This window comes from Phyllobates terribilis, unplaced genomic scaffold (assembly GCF_046119375.1).
Source record: "Phyllobates terribilis strain yellow unplaced genomic scaffold, ASM4611937v1 Scaffold_11__3_contigs__length_659146591, whole genome shotgun sequence".
Lineage (NCBI taxonomy): Eukaryota > Metazoa > Chordata > Amphibia > Anura > Dendrobatidae > Phyllobates > Phyllobates terribilis.
In genome coordinates, this window is record NW_027362771.1 from 365,534,966 (window position 1) to 365,548,467 (window position 13,502).

Below are 13,502 nucleotides of genomic sequence, written 5' to 3' on the forward strand. Positions count from 1 at the left end.
CAAAGAAAATCCAAGGTCTAAGCCAGCAGGGCTCAAGACAACTAGTAGGGCCTGGGACAAGCCAAGGCCAAAGTCAGCAGGGCCCGAAACAACCAGTAGGGTCTCAGACTAGCCATAGCTAGCAGGGCCCAAGACAACCAGTAGGGCTCGAGACAGGTTTAGTCCAATCCAGCAAGGCCCAAGACAACCAGTAGGGCCCTAGACAAGCCAAGGCCAAAGCCAGCAGGGCCCCAGATAATCAGTAGCGCTTCAGACAAGCCAAAGCCAACAGTGCCCGAGACAACCAATAGGGCCCGAGACAGAAGAAGACCAAAACAACTGACACAGGCCAAGGCTAAAGACAGCAGGGCCCGAGACAACCAGTAGGGGCCAAAACAGGCCAAAGCCAAAGGCCCGAAACAACCAGTAGGGCCCGAGACAGGCCAAGGCCATAGCCAGCAGGGCCTGAGACAACCAGTAGGACCCGAGACAAGCCAAGGCCAAAGTCAGAAGGGCCCGAGACAACCAGTAGGGCCTGAGACAAGCCAAGCTTAAAGCCAGCAGGGTCCGAGACAACCAGTAGGAACCGAGACAAGCCAAAGCCAATGGCAGAAGGGCCCGAGACAACCAGCTGGGCTCGGGACAAGCCAAGACCAAAGCCAGCAGGACCCGAGACAACAAGTAGGACCCAATAAAAGCCAAGGCCAAAGCCTGAAGGGCCCGAGACAACCAGTAGGGCCTGAAACAAGCCAAGGTTTAATGCCAGTAGGGCCCGAGACAACCAGTAGGACCCGAGACAAGCCAAAGCTAAAAGCCAGAAGGGTGTAAGACAACGAGTAGGGCCTGAGATAAGCCAAAGCCAAATCTAGCAGGTCCCGAGACAGGCCATAGCCAGGAGGGCCCGACACAACCAGTTGGGCCAAAGAAAATCCAAGGTCTACGCCAGCAGGGCTCAAGACAACTAGTAGGGCCTGGGACAAGCCAAGGCCAAAGTCAGCAGGGCCCGAAACAACCAGTAGGGTCTCAGACTAGCCATAGCTAGCAGGGCCCAAGACAACCAGTAGGGCTCGAGACAGGTTTAGTCCAATCCAGCAAGGCCCAAGACAACCAGTAGGGCCCTAGACAAGCCAAGGCCAAAGCCAGCAGGGCCCCAGATAATCAGTAGCGCTTCAGACAAGCCAAAGCCAACAGTGCCCGAGACAACCAATAGGGCCCGAGACAGAAGAAGACCAAAACAACTGACACAGGCCAAGGCTAAAGACAGCAGGGCCCGAGACAACCAGTAGGGGCCAAAACAGGCCAAAGCCAAAGGCCCGAAACAACCAGTAGGGCCCGAAACAGGCCAAGGCCATAGCCAGCAGGGCCTGAGACAACCAATAGGACCCGAGACAAGCCAAGGCCAAAGTCAGAAGTGCCCGAGACAACCAGTAGGGCCTGAGACAAGCCAAGCTTAAAGCCAGCAGGGTCCGAGACAACCAGTAGGAACCGAGACAAGCCAAAGCCAATGGCAGAAGGGCTCGAGACAACCAGCTGGGCTCGGGACAAGCCAAGACCATAGCCAGCAGGACCCGAGACAACAAGTAGGACCCAATAAAAGCCAAGGCCAAAGCCTGAAGGGCCCGAGACAACCAGTAGGGCCTGAAACAAGCCAAGGTTTAATGCCAGTAGGGCCCGAGACAACCAGTAGGACCCGAGACAAGCCAAAGCTAAAAGCCAGAAGGGTGTAAGACAACGAGTAGGGCCTGAGATAAGCCAAAGCCAAATCTAGCAGGTCCCGAGACAGGCCATAGCCAGGAGGGCCCGAGACAACCAGTTAGGCCAAAGAAAATCCAAGGTCTAAGCCAGCAGGGCTCAAGACAACTAGTAGGGCCTGGGACAAGCCAAGGACAAAGTCAGCAGGGCCCGAAACAACCAGTAGGGTCTGAGACTAGCCATAGCTAGCAGGGCCCAAGACAACCAGTAGGGCCCGAGACAGGTCTAGTCCAATCCAGCAAGGCCCAAGACAACCAGTAGGGCCCTAGACAAGCCAAGGCCAAAGCCAGCAGGGCCCCAGATAATCAGTAGCGCTTCAGACAAGCCAAAGCCAACAGTGCCCGAGACAACCAATAGGGCTCGAGACAGGCCAAGGCTAAAGCCAACAGTGCCTGAGACAAGTAGTAGGGCCTGAGACAGGCCAAGACTAATGCCAGCAGGACACGAGACTGGCTAAAGCTAAAGCCAGCAGGGCCCGCAACAAACAGTAGAAGCCGAGACAAGCCATGGTCACAGTCAAGAGGGCTCGAGACAACCAGTAGGGCTCAAAACAGGCCAAAGGCCCGAAACAACCAGTAGGGCCCGAGATAGGCCAAGGCCAAAGCCAGCAGGGCCCGAGACAACCAGTAGGGCTTGAGACAAGCCAAGACCAAAGCCAGCAGGACCGGAGACACCAAATAGGGCCCGAGAAAAGCCAAGGCCAAAGCCAGCAGGGCCCGAGACAACCAGTATGGCGCAAGACAAGTCATGCCAAAAGCCAGCAGGGCCCATGACAACCAGTAGGGCCTGAGACAGCCAAAGCCAGAAGGGCCTGACACAGGCCAAGGCCATAGCCAGCAGGGCCCGGGACAGAACAAGGCCAAAGTCTGCAGGGCTCGAGACAGGCCAAGGCCAAAGCTAGCAGAGCCGGGGTCAAGCCAAAGCCAATGCCAGCAAGGCCCAAAACAGCTGACACAGGCCAAGGCTAAAGACAGCAGGGCCCGAGTCAACCAGTAGGGCCCGAGACAGGCCAAAGCCAGCAGGGCACGAGACAAGCCAAGACCAAAGCCAAAAGAGCCCAAGACAACCAGTAGGACCTGAAACAACCAGTGGTGCCCAAAACAGGCCTAGGCCAAAGGCCCAAGACAGCCGGCAGAGCCAGAAACAGGCGAACGCCAAAGCCAGCAGGGCCCGAGTAAAGCCAAGGTCAAAACCAGCTGGACCCAAGACAACCAGTAGGGCCCGAGACAAGCCAAGACCAAAGCCAGAAGGGCACGAGACAACCAGTAGTGCCTGAGACAAGCCAAGGTCAAAGCCAGCAGTGTCTGAGACAAACAGTAGGACCCGAGACAAGCCAAAGCCAATGCCAGAAGGACACGAGCCAACCGGTAGGGCTCGAGACAAGCCAAGGCCAAAGCCAGCAGGGCCCGAGACAACAAGTAGCACCCGAGAAAAGCCAAGGCCAAAGTCAGCAGGGCCCGAAACAACCAGTAGGGTCTGAGACTAGCCATAGCTAGCAGGGCCCAAGACAACCATTAGGGCCTGAGACAGGTCTAGTCCAATTCAGCAAGGCCCAAGACAACCAGTAGGGCCCTAGACAAGCCAAGGCCAAAGCCAGCAGGGCCCCAGATAATCAGTAGCGCTTGAGACAAGCCAAAGCCAACAGTGCCCGAGACAACCAATAGGGCCCGAGACAGGCAAGGCTAAAGCCAACAGTGCCTGAGACAAGTAGTAGGGCCTTAAACAGGCCAAGACTAATGCCAGCAGGACACGAGATTGGCTAAAGCTAAAGCCAGCAGGGCCCGCTACAAACAGTAGGATTCGAGACAAGCCATGGCCACAGTCAAGAGGGCTCGAGACAACCAGTAGGGTCCAAAACAGGTCAAAGGCCCGAAACAACCAGTAGGGCCCGAGACAAGCCAAGGCCAAAGCCAGCAGGACCTGAGACAACAAATAGGGCCCGAGAAAAGCCAAGGCCAAAGCCAGTAGGGCCCGAGACAACCAGTATGGCGCAAGACAAGTCATGCCAAAAGCCAGCAGGGCCCATGACAACCAGTAGGGTCCGAGACAGAAGGCCAAAACTAGCAGGGCCCAAGAAAACCATTAGGACCCGAGACAGCCAAAGCCAGAAGGGCCTGACACAGGCCAAGGCCAAAGCCAGCAGGGCCCGGGACAGAACAAGGCCAAAGTCTGCAGGGCTCGAGACAGGCCAAAGCCAAAGCTAGCAGGGCCGGGGTCAAGCCAAAGCCAATGCCAGCAAGGCCCAAAACAGCTGACACAGGCCAAGGCTAAAGACAGCAGGGCCCGAGACAACCAGTAGGGGCCAAAACAGGTGAAGGTCAAAGCCAGCTGGACCCAAGATAACTAGTAGGGCCAGAGAAAAGCCAAGATCAAAGCCAGCTGGACCCAAGACAACCAGTAGGGCCCGAGACAAGCCAAGACCAAAGCCAGAAGGGCCTGAGACAACCAGAAGGGCCAGAGACAAGCCAAGGTCAAAGCCAGCAGGGTCCAAGACAACCAGTAGGACCCGAGACGAGCCAAAGCCAATGCCAGAAGGGCCCGAGCCAACCGGTAGGGCCCGAGAAAAGCCAAGGCCAAAGCCAGCAGGGCCCGAGGCAACCAGTAGAGTGCAAGACAAGCCATGCCAAAATCCAGTAGGGCCCATGACAACCAGTAGGGCCCGAGACAGAAGAAGGCGAAAGCCAGCAGGGACCAAGAAAACAAGTAGGGCCTGAGGCAGGCCAAGGCCAAAGCCAGCAGGGTCCTAGACAACCAGTAGAGCCCGAGACAGGCCAAGGCCAAAGCCAGCAGGGCCCTAGACAACTAGTAAGGCCCCATACAGAACAAGGCAAAAGTCAGGAAAGCCCGAGACAACAAGTAGGGCTTGAGACAGGTCTAGGCCAAGCCAGCAAGGCCCAAAACAACCAGTAGGGCCCTAGACAGGCCAACGCCAAAGCCAGAAGGGCCCCAATCAGTATGGCTTGAGACAAGCCAAAGCCTACAGTGCCCGAGACAACCAATAGGGCCCGAGACAGGCCAAGGCTTAAGCCAGCAGTGTCCGTGACAAGTAGTAGGGCCTGAGACAGGCCAAAGTCAGCAGGGCACAAAACAGGCCAAGACCAAAGCCAACAGAGCCCAAGACAACCAATAGGACCCGAAACAACCAGTGGGGCCCAAAACAGGCGTAGACCAAAGGCCCGAGACAATCGGTAGGGCCCAAACAGGTGAAGGCCAAAGCCAGCAGGGCCCGAGTCAACCAGTAGGGCCCAAGAAAAGCCAAGGTCAAAGCCAGCTTGACCCAAGACAACCAGTAGGGCCCGAGACAAGCCAAGGCCAAAGCCAGAAGGGCAAGAGACAACCAGTAGGGCCTGAGACAAGCCAAAGCCAATGCCAGAAGGGCCCGAGCCAACCGGTAGGGCCCGAGACAAGCCATGGCAAAATCCAGCAGGGCCCGTGGCATCTAGTAGGGCCCGAGACAGAAGAAGGCCAAAGCTAGCAGGGCCCAATAAAACCAGTAGGGCCTGAGACAGGCCAAGGCCAAACCCAGCAGGGTCCGAGACAACCAGGAGAGCCCGAGACATGCCAAGGCCAAAGCCAGCAGGGCCCGAGACAACCAGTAAGGCCCGAGACAGAACAAGGTAAAAGTCAGCAAAGCCCGAGACAACCAGTAGGGCTCGAGACAGGTCTAGGCCAAGCCAGCAAGGCCCGAGACAACTAGTAGGGTCCGAGACAGGTCTAATCTAAGCCAGCAAGGCCCGAGACAACCAGTTGGGCCCTAGACAAACCAAGGCCAAAGCCAGCAGGGCCCTAGACAATCAGTAGAGCTTGAGAAAAGCCAAAGCCTACAGTGCCCGAGACAACCAATAGGGCCTGACACAGGCCAAGGCTAAAGCCAGCAGGGCCCGAGACAAGTAGTAGGGCCTGAGACAGGCCAAGGTCAATGCCAGCAGGGTAGGAGACTGGCTAAAGCCAGCAGGCCCCGCGACAACCAGTAGGACTCGAGACAAGCCCAGGCCACAGTCAGCAGGGCCCGAGACATACCAGTAGGGCCCAAAACAGGCCAAGGCCAAAGGCCCGAAACAACCAGTAGGGCCCGAGACAGGCCAAGGCCAAAGCTAGCAGGGCCCGAGATAACCAGTAGGGCTTGAGACAAGCCAAGGCCAAAGCCAGCAGGACCTGAGACAACAAGTAGGGCCCGAGAAAAGCCAAGGCCAAAGCCAGCAGGGCTTGAGATAACCAGTATGGTGCAAAACAAGACATGCCAAAAGCCAGCAGGACCCATGACAACTAGTAGGGTCCGAGACAGAAGAAGGACAAAACTAGCAGGGCCCAAGAAAACCAGTAGGGCCAGAGACAAGCCAAGGTTAAAGCCAGTAGGGCCCGAGACGACCAGTAGGACCCGAGACAAGCCAAGGCTAAAAGCCAGAAGAGCCCGAGACAACCAGTAGTGCCTGAGACAAGTCAAAGCCAAATCTAGCAGGGCCCGAGACAGGCCAAAGTCAGAAGGGCCCGAGACAACCAATAGGGCCTGAGACAAGCCAAGGTCAAAGTCAGCAGTGCCCGAGACAACAAGTAGTGCCTGATAAAAGCCAAGGCCAACGCCAGAAGGGCCCGAGACAACCAGTAGGACCTGAGACAAGCCACGGCCAAAGCCAGAAGGGCCCGAGACAACCAGTAGGGCCTGAGATAAGCCAAAGCCAAATCTAGCAGGGCTCGAGACAGGCCAAAGCCAGGACGGCCCGAGACAACCAGTTGGGCCCAAGAAAATCCAAGGTCTAAGCCAGAAGGGCTCAAGACAACTAGTAGGGCCTGAGACAAGCCAAGGCCAAAGTCAGCAGGGCCCGAAACAACCAGTAGGGTCTGAGACAAGCCATAGCTAGCTGGGCCCAAGACAACCAGTAGGGCCCGAGACAGGTCTAGTCCAAGCCAGCAAGGCCCAAGACAACCAGTAGGGCCCTAGACAAGCCAAGGCCAAAGCCAGCAGGGCCCCAGACAATCAGTAGGGCTTGAGATACGCCAAAGCCTACAGTGCCCGAGACAACCAACAGGGCCCGAGACAGGCCAAGGCTAAAGCCAGCAAGGCACAAGACTGGCTAAAGCTAAAGCCAGGAGGGCCGACGACAACCAGTAAGACCTGAGGCAAGCCAATGCCACAGTCAGCAGGGCTCGAGACAACCAGTAGGGCCCAAAACAGGCCAAGGCCAAAGGCCTGAAACAACCAGTAGGGCCCGAGACAGGCCAAGGCCAAAGCCAGCAGGGCCTGAGACAACCAGAAGGACCCGAGACAAGCCAAGGCCAAAGCCAGAAGGGCTCGAGAGAACCAGTAGGGTCTGAGTCAAGCCAAGGTTAAAGCCAGCAGGACCCTAGACAACAAATAGGGCCCGATAAAAGCCAAGGCCAAAGCCAGAAGGGCCCGAGACAACCAGTAGGGCCAGAGACAAGCTCAGGTTAAAGCCAGGAGGGCCTGAGACGACCAGTAGGACCCGAGACAAGCCAAGGTTAAAAGCCAGAAGAGCCCGAGACAACCAGTATTGCCTGAGACAAGCCAAAGCCAAATCTAGCAGGGCCCGAGACAGGCCAAAGTCAGAAGGGCCTGAGACCACCAGTAGGGCCTGAGACAAACCAAGGTCAAAGCCAGCAAGGTCCGAGACAACTAGTAGGATCCGAGACAAGCCAAAGCCAATGCCAGAAGGGCCCGAGGCAACCGGTAGGGCCCGAGACAAGCCAAGGCCAAAGCCAGCAGGGCCCGAGGCAACCAGTAGGGTGCGAGACAAGCCATGGCAACATCCAGCAGGGCCCGTGACATCCAGTAGGCCCCGAGACAGAAGAAGTCCAAAGCTAGCAGGGCCCAAGAAAACTAGTAGGGCCTGAAACAGGCCAAGGCCAAAGCCAGCAGGGTCCGAGACAACCAGTAGAGCCCGAGACAGGCCAAGGCCAAAGCCAGCAGGGCCCTAGACAACCAGTAAGGGCCGAGACAGAACAAGGCAAAAGTCAGCAAAGCCCGAGACAACCAGTAGGGCTCGAGACAGGTCTAGGCCAAGCCAGCAAGGCCCGAGACAACTAGTAGGGTCCGAGACAGGTCTAGTCTAAGCCAGCAAGGCCCGAGACAACCAGTAGGGCCCTAGACAAGCCAAGGCCAAAGCCAGCAGGGCCCCAGACAATCAGTAGGGCTTGAGACAAGCCAAACCCTACAGTGCCCGAGACAACCAATAGGGCCCGACACAGGCCAAGGCTAAAGCCAGCAGGGCCCGAGACAAGTAGTAGGGCCTGAGACAGACCAAGGTCAATGCCAGCTGGGTCGGAGACTGGCTAAAGCTAAAGCCAGTAGGGCTCGCAACAACCAGTAGGACCCGAGACAAGCCCAGGCCACAGTCAGCAGGGCCCGAGACGACCAGTAAGGCCCAAAACAGGCCAAGGCCAAAGGCCTGAAACAACCAGTAGGGCCTGAGACAGACCAAGGTCAATGCCAGCTGGGTCGGAGACTGGCTAAAGCTAAAGCCAGTAGGGCTCGCAACAACCAGTAGGACCCGAGACAAGCCAAGGCCACAGTCAGCAGTGCTCTTTTCAACCAGTAGGGCCCAAAACAGGCCAAGGCCAAAGGCCCGAAACAACCAGTAGGGCCTGAGACAGGCCAAGGTCAAAGCCAGCAGGGCCTGAGACAACCAGTACGACCCGAGACAAGCCAAGGCCAAAGCTAGAAGGACCCGAGACAACCAGTAGTGCCTGAGACAAGCCAAGGTTAAAGCCAGCAGGGTCCGAGACAACCATTAGGGCCCGAGACAGGCCAAGACTAAAGCCAGCAGTGCCCGAGACAAGTAGTAGGGCCTGAGACAGGCCAAGACCAATGCCAGCAGGGCACGAGACTAGCTAAAGCTAAAGCCAGCAGGGCACGCGACAACCAGTACGACCCGAGACAAGCCAAGGTCACAGTCAGCAGGGTTTGAGACAACCAGTAGGGCCCAAAACAGGCCAAGGCCAAGGGCTCGAAACAACCAGTAAGGCCTGAGACAAGCCAAGGTTAACGCCAGCAGGGTCCGAGACAACCAGTAGGACCCGAGACAAGCCAAAGCCAATGCCAGAAGGGCCCGAGACTAACAGTAGTGCTCGAGACAAGCAGTAGAGCCCGAGACAGGCCAAGGCCAAAGCCAGCAGGGCCTTAGACAACCAGTAGGATCCGAGACAAGCCAAGGCCAAAGTCAGCAGGGCCCGAGACAACTAGTAGGGCTTGAGACAAGCCAAGGCCAAAGCCAGCAGGGCCCGAGACAACTAGTAGGGCCCGAGACAAGTCAAAGCCAATGCCAGAAGGGCCCGAGCCAACCGGTAGAGTGCAAGACAAGCCATGGCAAAATCCAGCAGGGCCTGAGGCAACCAGTAGGGTGCGAGATAAGCCATGGCAAAATCCAGCAGGGCCCGTGACATGCAGTAGGACCCGAGACAAGCCAAAGCCAATGCCAGAAGGGCCCGAGACTAACAGTAGTGCTCGAGACAAGCAGTAGAGCCCGAGACAGGCCAAGGCCAAAGCCAGCAGGGCCTTAGACAACCAGTAGGATCCGAGACAAGCCAAGGCCAAAGTCAGCAGGGCCCGAGACAACTAGTAGGGCTTGAGACAAGCCAAGGCCAAAGCCAGCAGGGCCCGAGACAACTAGTAGGGCCCGAGACAAGTCAAAGCCAATGCCAGAAAGGCCCGAGCCAACCGGTAGGGTGCAAGACAAGCCATGGCAAAATCCAGCAGGGCCTGAGGCAACCAGTAGGGTGCGAGATAAGCCATGGCAAAATCCAGCAGGGCCCGTGACATGCAGTAGGGCCCGAGACAGAAGAAGGCCAAAGCAAGCAGGGCCCAAGAAAACATGTAGGGCCTGAGACAGGCCAAGGCCAAACCCAGCAGGGTCCGAGACAACCAGTAGAGCCCGAGACAGGCCAAGGCCAAAGCCAGCAGGGCCCGAGACAACCAGTAAGGCCCGAGACAGAACAAGGCAAAAGTCAGCAAAGCCCGAGACAACCAGTAGGGCTCGAGACAGGTCTAGGCCGAGCCAGCAAGGCCCGAGACAACTAGTAGGGTCCGAGACAGGTCTTCTCTAAGCCAGTAAGGCCCGAGACAACCAGTAGGGCCTTAGACAAGCCAAGGCCAAAGCCAGCAGGGCCCCAGACAATCAGTAGGGCTTGAGACAAACCAAAGCCTGCAGAGCCCGAGACAACCAATAGGGCCCGACACAGGCCATGGCTAAAGCCAGCAGGGCCCGAGACAAGTAGTAGGGCCTGAGACAGGCCAAGGTCAATGCCAGCAGGGTAGGAGACTGGCTAAAGCCAGCAGGGCCCGCGACAACCAGTAGGACCCGAGACAAGCCCTGAACTACTGAACATACATTTCAGTAGAAAAACATTTCAGATTTAAAAATAATTTTTTCAAGTTGTTTGTTATAAAGTATTCTAATTTACTGAGATAATGACTTCTGTGCTTTCATGGGCTGTAAGCCATAATCATCAACATTAACAGAAATAAACACGTGAAATAGATCACTCTGTTTGTAATGACTCTGTATAATATATGAGTTTCACTTTTTGTATTGAAGAACTGAAATAAATTAACTTTTTAATGATATTCTAATTTAGTGAGATGAACCTGTAAGTAAAAAGCCAAGGGAGTGAATATTTTCGCAAACCACCAGACTTTTTGGATCTAATATATAGGATCTCATCCACACCCCTCAACCCTCCCTCCTGGCCAGGTGAGGAGAATGGCTAATTGTATGCAAAGACATGGGAGAACACATATATTAGAATGTCATATCTTCAGAAACCTCCTAGTGGAATCATATGTTATATTTTCGAAAATACTTTCACCATTTTAGACACGCACAATAATAGAGCCATAATTTGGATTTATATTAAAATATTGGGGTTTTCAAGGCTTAACCCCTTAACAACCCTTGCCGTATTAGTACGCACATTTGCGTTCCCCCCATTCAGTGAGGGCTGCTGCGCTGAGCCCTCACTGAACCGAGCACATGTCAGCTGATTCTTACAGCTGACATGTGCCCGCAACAGCCCCGGGTGGAATCGCGATCCACCCGCGGCTGTTAACATGTTAAATGCCACGGTCAATCTCCGACAGCGGCATTTAACGCGCGCTTCAGGGTAGCGCGTCATAAGCCCCGCCCATCGGTGACCCCGTCACGTGATCGCGGGTCACCGATGGGCGTGCATGACAACCCAGGGTCTGCAGCAGACGCCTGCAGTAGTCATGAGCTGGTCGCTATGAGCGCCACCTAGTAGTTGGCGCTCATAGCACAGGACCAATTCTGCTATATGCAGGGGATCTGCTGATCCCCTGTATGTAGCAGAGGTGATCGGATAGTTGCTGCTTCTAGTCTCCTATGGAGACTATTGAAGCATGCAAAAAGTAAAAAAAAAAAGAAGTTTTTAAAAATATAAAAAAAAATAAAAAAATATAAAAGTTTAAATCACCCCCCTTTCGCCCCATTCAAAATAAAATATAAAAAAACAAAACCCTACATAGACATATTTGGTATCGCCGCGTTCAGAATCGCCCGATCTATCAATATAAAAAAAGAATGAATCCGATCGGTAAACGGCGTAACGAGAAAAAAATTCTAAACGCCAGAATTACGTTTTTTGATCGCCGCAAAATTGCAATAAAATGCAATAACGGGCGATCAAAACATCGGATCTACCCCAAAATGTTATCAATAAAAACGTCAGCCCGGCGCGCAAAAAATAAGCCCTCACCCAGCCCCAGAAAAATGGAGACGCTGCAGGTGTCGGAAAATGGCGCTATTTTTTTTACCAAATTTTGGAAAAATTTTTCACCACTTAAATATAAAAGAACCTATACATGTTTGGTGTCTATGAACTCATAATGACCTGTAGAATAAGAATGGCAGGTCAGTTTTAGCATTCAGTGAACGTGGTAAAAAAAATAAATAAAAAACAACTGTGGTATTGCACTTTTTGTGCAATTTTACCGCACTTGGAATTTTTTTCCCGTTTTCCCGTACATGAGATGGTAAAACTAGTAATGGCGTTGAAAAGTACAACTCATCCCGCAAAAAATAAGCCCTCACATGGTCATATTGACCAAAAAATAAAAACGCTATGGCTCTGGGAACAAGGGGAGCAAAAAACGAAAATGCAAAAACGGAAAATGCTCCGGGGCTTAAGGGGTTAAAATCCTTGCACTTGAATACAGAGAAGCAATAATGTCCACAGATCGCATAAATATCCATGGATGGAAAAATATGCACCTTTAAAATAATTGCTAAACCTCCAATGTTTTCATAGGATTTACTAAACTTAGAAAAACACTTAAAGAGGTTGTCAGGTCAAAAGTGATTTGTCTGCAGTCACTCTGTGCGACTGTAGACTTATAAATTTCCCCAGCGCACACACTGTGCGCTGCGGGGATTCGACGGTATGAGACCCGGGACCGGAGGGTACGTATGTGCTATACATACCCCCGGCCAAGGGGCGCGGTCTAGCTCTCCATAAACTTGTATTGAGCGAGGCCTTCTAGTCGGATGCCCCCACTGGCCGTCCATGTCACTAGACGGGGCGCGGCCTCGCTCCATACAAGTTTATGGAGACCGAGACCGCGCCCCTTGGCCAGGGGTATGTATAGTGCGCATACATACCCTCCGGTCCCGGGTCTCATACTGGCGAATCCCCGCAGCGCACAGTGCGTGCACTGGGGAAATTTATACATCTGGAGCGAGGTGGCGCTGAATGGCCGGTGGTATGTATAGTTTTTACATACCTTCTATTACCGGGTCTGAAACCAGCAAATCCCAGAGGCGCACAGTGCGAGCGCTGGGGTGAGTCATAAGTCAGCAGTCACACAGAGTGACTGCAGTCTTATCACTTTGACCGGACAACCCCTTTAACATTGTTTAAGTTGGAACACATTAATAAAATAATTAACACCATAATTCATCCAAGTTTAATAAAAAAATTAAAAAAAACTTTATTAGAACTGTGCAACTCACTGATATTTTGACTTATCACAGCATAAACAAACATTTGGCATTTCAATAGTTATACTTTTTGGCAAGACTCATGGAGCAATTCATTTCTCCAATAAAATGAATAATTAAACAAAAGGCAGAGTAAAACAGCTAAAACCATTCTCTATTTATATATAAAAAAAACAATGTAAAAAAATATTTAACAGAACACAATAATAAAAGAATTATAGTAAAGCAGGAAATATGAGTTACATTCACTATTCAAGGAGAACATCGGGTAGAATGAGGTAGAGTGTCAGAACGGATCCCCTGAGAAGAGTTCATACTAAATTAGCTCTGTTACCTACCATAAACTACCAGTATCACCTTTACATAAAGAAAGAAACGGTGAAAACAAATAAAAAAAAAATGGGTGTAAAGGTAAAGAACAAAAACAAAATACATTGCAAAGGTAAACATACTAAAATATTTGAAACTTCTTTATATATTGTACATATATAATGCCACACTATTTCCATATTAATGGCTAGCACACTTGTTAGAAATGGTTATCACTGCTCTTAGTTGAAGGTAGCCTAAAATACTTTGCATAATAACGCTGTACAATTCCAAAAATGTTGGCACAATGTGTAAAATGTAATGAAAATAAGAATGGAATGATTTGGAAATCTCCCATAGTAATATTTTATTCACAACAGAACATAGATCACAAGAAGAAAGTTGGACATTTTTCTATTTAATTTTAAAAAATTAACTCATCTAAAAATGAATGGCATCGAAAAAAAAAAAAGTTGGGACAAGGTTAACAAAAGT